This window comes from Leptonychotes weddellii, chromosome 9 (genome assembly GCF_054177405.1).
Source record: "Leptonychotes weddellii isolate Sample4059 chromosome 9, ASM5417740v2, whole genome shotgun sequence".
In the NCBI taxonomy this organism is placed as follows: domain Eukaryota; kingdom Metazoa; phylum Chordata; class Mammalia; order Carnivora; family Phocidae; genus Leptonychotes; species Leptonychotes weddellii.
The window spans coordinates 29,988,060-29,995,024 of NC_138377.1; the positions used below are offsets into that span (position 1 = coordinate 29,988,060).

The following is a 6,965-nucleotide window of genomic DNA, read 5'->3' on the forward strand; positions in this document are numbered from 1 at the left end:
GCAAAGTGAGCAAATTGTGCAGGCGCTCCACACAGGCCAGGCTAAACTGCCAACTCAATGGTGGCTCAAGGGTGTCAGGGCAAAGATTTTCATGGCAACCCTCCCTCATCCCAAATTTAGGGGGCAGGTGAGCCTAGAGCTGCTGTCCTCTCTCCCGTGCGTGGGGTACCTAGGCAGGTAGCAGGGACGTTCTTCATGAGGCAATGCTGCCCTCAGCCCTCGGCCTCCTCAGCACCAGGTCACAGGCAGGGCCCTGCCACTGCTCACCACGTGCCTGGCGTGGAACACGCTCCCACGTGAGCCGCCATGTCAGCAGTAAGAGAATGTTCCTTCCCACCCAAGGACAGCTCACTGGCTGGGGACAAATATTTATCCTTATCACGGACATCTCTAACTCTAAATGGCATTAACAGGCATCACCTTATTTGATTTCTTTAATCTTAAACAGAGAGGCTCAGGACACATTAGTACTATATAACGCGTCCCTCTTAGGCACCAGACCTGACTGGGCCAATCAGGTTCTCTGTCCCCAGGAATCTGACATCTGGGATCGAGAGACCAGAGACAAGAACCAGGGGGCTGCATGGGAGATCGTGCATAAACTTCACCAAGTCATGGTTGTTAGGTCATTCTTCCAGTTCCATGACCTGGCCCAGGATCCTCCAAATTAATTCCATTTGCTTAAGCTAGCCAGAGTTGGAGTTTTAAAAGGCCCCCCTTAGAAACATCTCTAATACAGTTGCTGGGAGCATTTACATTTTTTAAATAAGATTTATTTATTTTGAGAGAAAGAGAGAGGGATCACGAGCAGGATAGGAAGAGAGAGAAGCTCAAACACACTCCTCGCTCAGCACAGAGCCTAATGTGGGGCTCCATCTCCCGACCCTTAGATCATGACCTGAGCCGAAACCAAGAGTTGTATGCTTAACCAATGCACCACCCAGGCACCCCGGAAGCATTTAATTTTTTAAAGAATACAATGAGGGGGATCTGGCTGGTTCAGTCAGGACAGCATCTGACTCTTGATCATGGGGTCATGAGTTTGAGCCCCATGCTGGGTATAAAGGTTACTTAAAAAATAAAATAAATAAAAATACAGTGAAATATTGAATAGGAAGACTTTGGATTCCTGACAAGTTTCCCTAGATTATCCTTTAGCTGGACCATTCAGATCCCACATCTGCTCTGTAGCTCAGAAGACATGGGATTTCCATAGGAAATGATCACTCATATTCATAACCTTCTGTAACAACTGTCTGATATTTTCAAACCCTTTTGATAGAGAAACTTGTCTTCCTATTTTATGGATGGAGAAACCAAGGTAGAGTGAAGAAGAGAATTGTATTTGAGTCCTACTGCCCAGCTGGGCATTTCTACGTGGGCAAAGAGCAGTCAGTGACACTGCTCAGGGCTGGAAATCACTCTGTTATTGACAACACAGTGAGCATTTTTTCCCCTCGAGATTTTACTACTAGAAGTCCCTTTAAAGTATACTATCCAGGGCGCCTGGGTGGCTCAGTCATTAAGCTTCTACCTTCGGCTCAGGTCGTGATCCCAGGGTCCTGGGATCGAGCCCCGCATCGGGCTCCCTGCTCGGTGGGAGGCCTGCTTCTCCCTCTTCCCCTCCCCCTGCTTGTGTTCCCTCTCTCGCTGTGTCTCTGTCAAATGAATAAATAAAAATCTTTAAAAAAAAGTAATAAAGTACACTATCCAACAATGTCCACAATAGTCAAACTATAGAAAGAGCCCAGATGTCCACTGACAGATGAATGGATAAAGAAGGTCTGGTACACACACACACACACACGCACATCTGCAGCCATCAGAAAATGAAATCTTGCCATTTGCAACAACGTGGATGGAACTACATGGTATTATGCTACGTGAAATAAGTCAATCAGAGAAAGACAATTATCATATGATCTCACTCATGTGGAATTTAAGAAACAAGGCAGAGGATCATAGGGGAAGAGAGGAAAAATAAAACAAGATGAAATCAGAAAGGGAGACAAACATAAGAGACTCTTAATCTCAGGAAACAAGCTGAGGGTTGCTGGAGTGGAGAGGGTAGAGGGATGGGGTAACTGGGTGACGGACACTGGGGAGGGTATGTGTTGTAATAAGCACTGGGTATTATATAAGACTGATGAATCACAGACCTCTACCTCTGAAACTAATAATACATTATATACTAATTTAAAAAAATTAAAATAAAGTACGCTATCACTAAAGCAAATGGAACAGAAGGCACCTTCCAGAGCCTGGGGTCTCCTCCCAGCCTGGGCTGGCAGCCGCTGGGTCCCCGTATTGCTGCCGACCCTCTAGCTGTTCTTACCTGCCCGGCAGGAACACTAAAAACTCAAAGCATTTTGTATTCGCCTTTATGCTGGAATATTTTTTTTTCCTCTAAAACTAATTCCTGAACACTGAAAACATTTCAAACATCTGGAACGTTTTTGGGAAGAGTCTAATGACCACGTATCCATCACTATTGTCCAACATTTACCAATGTCCTGCCATCCTTGTTTGAAAAGAATATTTTTAACACCATCTTCCCGTTTTCACGAACGCATGTTTTCTCCACTGCCCCGGGAGTACTCCAGGTGTGTCTGCGCTGGAATGTCATTTTTAGAGTTTCGAACTTCACTTAATGCCAGGATCAATACTTCTCACGATGGCAGACTGTTCTTTACACTTGCATACAGGGCCACCCCTCATCTGGGTTCTATTCCTCCTCTCAGCAGGTTCCCTAGGGCCGTGTCCTCAGCTGTCCTTTTAGTCCGTGGGCCTGGGGTGATGCGCCGGCCAAGGAGGTGCTGGGTTCAGGCAGGTGGCTCTGAGGCGGATCCACTTTCACCAGCTGTGACCGGCACACGAGACTCATAAATCAGGGGCCCTGGCACTGGCCGCAAGCGACCTGATGACGTGCATTTGGCGCCAACCTGGTGGTTAATCCCCGAGTGCACAGCTCCTTGTTACGCTCATGACGCTGTGAAATGGCAGCCCCAGGGCAGCAGCTGCAGGGGGCCCTCCAGGCTGCTCCCGGCACAGTCCCGTGAGCAGAGCGGTGGCCTGAGCCGAGCGCTGCACCTGCTGGGGCTCAGCCATCCTTGGAAAAGGGGGCTCCGCATTCCTACCACTGCTCTGGTACAGGGAAGCACTAAGGCTTGAACCTGACTGGCTTTGCCACTGTGTGGCTTTAGGTAGGTTCTTTAACTGCTGTGCCTCAGTTTCCTTACCAGGAAAAACAGATAATGAGTCTCCACCGCCTAGGGTTGCCGGGAAGATTCACACGAGGTGCCTCTCGTAGAGCTCAGGTACCCAACGCAGCCCTTACGGAGAAGCTGACAGTAAGTTCCTTGCTGGTTTTCATAGAGATGACAACGGAGGACCAGGGAGACCAGTTTGCCTGGGACAGTCTGGTGTTCCCCTGCTGTCCCACAACAATTACTAACCGAGCCTTCTTTTCTCCCTCCAGAGTGTCCTGGGTTAGATGATAAATTATACAGCTGTCCCACTTACGATCCACCTAGAGCAAGAATGGCTTCAAGCCTGAGGCTGTCAGCTCTCGCCTGCAGAGTGTCTTGTACGACCCACCGTGCTGGGGGCATTTAGCTGACACAGACAGAACTAAACAAGGCCACTGGCTGCGTGTCCAGCACTGGCTTAAGCACTCGACACGTGTCGACTCATTTAATCCTCATCCCAATGGCAAGGAGCTCGTCCTACTATTAGTGCTGCTGTGTGCAGGGGTTGGGCGGCGTCGCTAACAGGCCCCGTGGCTAAGAGGCAGAGCGAGGGTTCCCCCTCAGGAGGGCTGCACTGTTAGCCGCCGTGCCTCTCACATCTAAATCTCGCGTGTCACGTAAAAACTGAGATTCCACACACAATCCCTGGCTTCCAGCTTCCCTTGAAAACTCAGAGGATCTGGACGTGCTAGGGTTCCACTTTCTCACGGCAATAACTGGCTTCCTCCTCTTGCTCCAGCACGTTCCCTTGAATCCTTTCCAGAACCCACCTGTCTCACTTACGTAAGTTACCTGCAAGCGTCTGAGTAGCAACCCCCCGTTTTAGCTATTACATGGTTCTAACTCGGTTATTAAAGACGATGGCTTTCGACTTTTTCTTTTTTTACTGGATCTTTTGTTTAATTCAAATCCTATGTTTAGTCCCAAATATTTAAAATACAGCACCGTGGGGCTGCCCTGGTGTCTGACTACAGAAAAGGCAGGAGAGAAAGGGCTCCCAGTCTTCTCTGTGGGTTCCCCTGCTCCTCTGGGGCACATTGGGCTTAAGATGTCCACTAGAAGGACAGCTGAATGAGGCTGAGGCAAGGCCGTGGACAGAGTCTGTGCCTGTAGATCTCACTGTCAGGGGTGTAAGGCCCCACATGGAGCTTACTCAAGGCAGATTCCTGGGCCTTGCCCACAGAGGGTTTTAATTAGCAAGCCTGAGGCACGGACCCAGGAATGTGCTTGGAAAGAAAAATCTCAGGTGATCCCGATGTGGGAGGCCCACAGCCACTCTCTGAAAAACACTAGCCTGGCCACAGGATGCAAAGCATAGCAAAGCTTCTGGGATACATTGTGGGGCCAAGCCCGTATCAGCACAGAGCTTCTCGAACGGCTTCACAGGGTTACAGAGCTCTTTCAATACTAAGGTTCCAGAAAAATACTACAGTGGACCCTATTAAAAATAGGTAGCTAGGAGAATAAAAAGCCTCTCTCTCTCTCCCTCCCTCTACACACACACACACACACAGGATCATACACAGTGAATAAAAGTTCTAGAAGGTATCTGTTCCCAAAGCAAACTGGATCTGTCAGCGAAGGCCAATTCCGCGATGACTGTATGCAGACTTCAACATATTTCCAACTAGTCCTGACAGCCCTAGTACTCTCCTTTCCCAGTACCTGGCCTTTTCGTAAATTCTAAGGTATGTAAGGATATGTTTTTCTGGCCTCTGTGTTCTATCCATACGTTGAGAAGCTGATGCCTACAGAGAACCACCGCCTCTGTACAATCCATGGTCTGAGGGGGGAGAAGTGACAGTCACTGTTCTTTTAAGGGGCCTGAACTGAACCATTTATATGTTCAAAAAAAAAAAGTCTTGAACTACACATTTTTGGTATATAAATGTAAAACTGAGTTATTGCATTTCAAAATCTTGGTTTGTAGAACTAGTAAGAAATTCCAGAAACGAGGAAGTGCACACAGTCCTACTGGAATGGGTCTTGGGAAAAAGCTGCTTCAGTGAAAAATATTCAAGCTAAAAAATGAGGGATGTTTCATTACTTCTTCTTTTCAATAAATCCACTCAAATCCCTTTTGGAAGCAGATGGAGAGTAAATAAATAAAATTAGTTCTAATATTGATGCCATGTATTCGTCATGGTCATTCCTACTGTGGAGAGCTCATCTGTGGACGGTTACTACACTCCCACTTTCCTGATGGGATAACTGAAGCACAAATTTAGCAAGAAGGAAAAAAAATCCAAGGGACTTTCATACCATCTATAGAGCCTCCTAGAACAGTATCAAGTTTTGAATTGATCTGAACAGCCTTTGTGACTTCTTCAGCACAGCAAGGAAGAGAGCCGGCTGGGGGTGCGGGTGGGGGTTGGGGGAGGGGGGCGGACAGCTCCCAGGAAGCAGAGCAAGATGTGAACTCTACGGCATCAGCCATTCCCTCGACTCCTGTCCTGGACAGAAAGTGCACCCACAATTCACCTGGCTGCGCAGTCTGGGTGTCCATGGCGACGGCACACCAGGCCTGGTGAGGTGAACCAGCAGAAAAAGGTCTAATACTGTCTCCCCTCCCCTCCCCACCCCCTTAGGCGAGGGATTATGTGGTAGCCTTGACATCTTTTCTTTCAGAAAAATTTGCTTTTTAGCACAGATCATTCCGTGCCCAGAATGGCAGTTCTGCAAGAGGGAGGTGGATAGGAGCAGGCTGTGGGGTGCGGAAGGAGGAAGGGCACGTTTCCAAGCCTTCACAGCCCGTGGGTAGTATCTGATCCCAGGAAGGGCCGATCCCCTGGGAAGCACCCAGGCTTGGCCTGCCCTGCATCACAGCCAGCAGTGAGTGAGCGGCCATCAGTCATCCAGGCAGTGCAATCCGCACGGGCCGGCGGCCGAGCGACAGGGCTGCTCAGAGGGACCCAGCTGACCTGGCTCACCCAGTGTAGGAGGGTACTGGTGATGATTAACTAGTAAGCTCTAGGAGCAGCAACAGAGACAGGACCTGGGCTTGGCCCCAGCACGAGCTCTCCTGAGAAACCTGAGTCATCTCTTCCCGTGATCTGAAACTTACCTTGATGTACCGGGGAAAATCTCTAAGTGAACTGTTGAACCTGTCCTGTGGGTTTGGGGATGATTGCAGGTGACAGGAGCAGCCCTGACATTGAGCAACATGGTGTTTATGGCTTTTAAAGTTTCCTGCCAAGAGCTCTGTGTTGGGCTAATGTCCTGGTACTCTTCCTTAATTCTTCCAGCCTGTGAGTCCTAGTCAAGATTTTATTCTCTACCCTCTTCCCTTTGCACCCCAGTCTCTTCTGCCCTATGTCTACATGCTTCCCCCCCCCTTTTTTTTTTTGCTTCCCCTTTCTTTACCCAAGTCACACTCTGAGCACCCAACCTTTTTATGGGAGGGCATTCCAGCTACATGACAATCAAAGGCAGCCTGGAAGAGAAGATGGGGCCGATCCTACAAAAATTCAACCTACTGAGACCCAAGGGGCTGTGGAGAGAGAAGGTGTGTTTATTGATGTGTTTAAGTACCCTGGGAAATAGGGGAGGAAGGCACTTGAAGACATTTTTTATTATGAAATATTTCAGAAAACACATAGAGAATAATATTTTAAAACATGTATCCACCAGTCAGCTTTACCAAATCTTAATTTCTGTCCTCTCAGATGCTTCCAACATCTTCTAAGAAATGGGCCACTACAGAGAGGTGAAGGCCCC

General features: G+C 48.5%; 2 protein-coding genes across 14 annotated transcripts in view; both read right to left on the reverse strand.

Annotated features, from left to right (window-relative positions):
• Nucleotides 1-6,965, reverse strand: part of LOC115942756 (uncharacterized) — a 300,514-nt gene that overhangs the window by 173,955 nt on the left and 119,594 nt on the right. The gene's annotated exons all lie outside the window — the stretch shown is intronic.
• Nucleotides 1-6,965, reverse strand: part of PLEKHH1 (pleckstrin homology, MyTH4 and FERM domain containing H1) — a 49,198-nt gene that overhangs the window by 29,644 nt on the left and 12,589 nt on the right. The window lies entirely within an intron of this gene.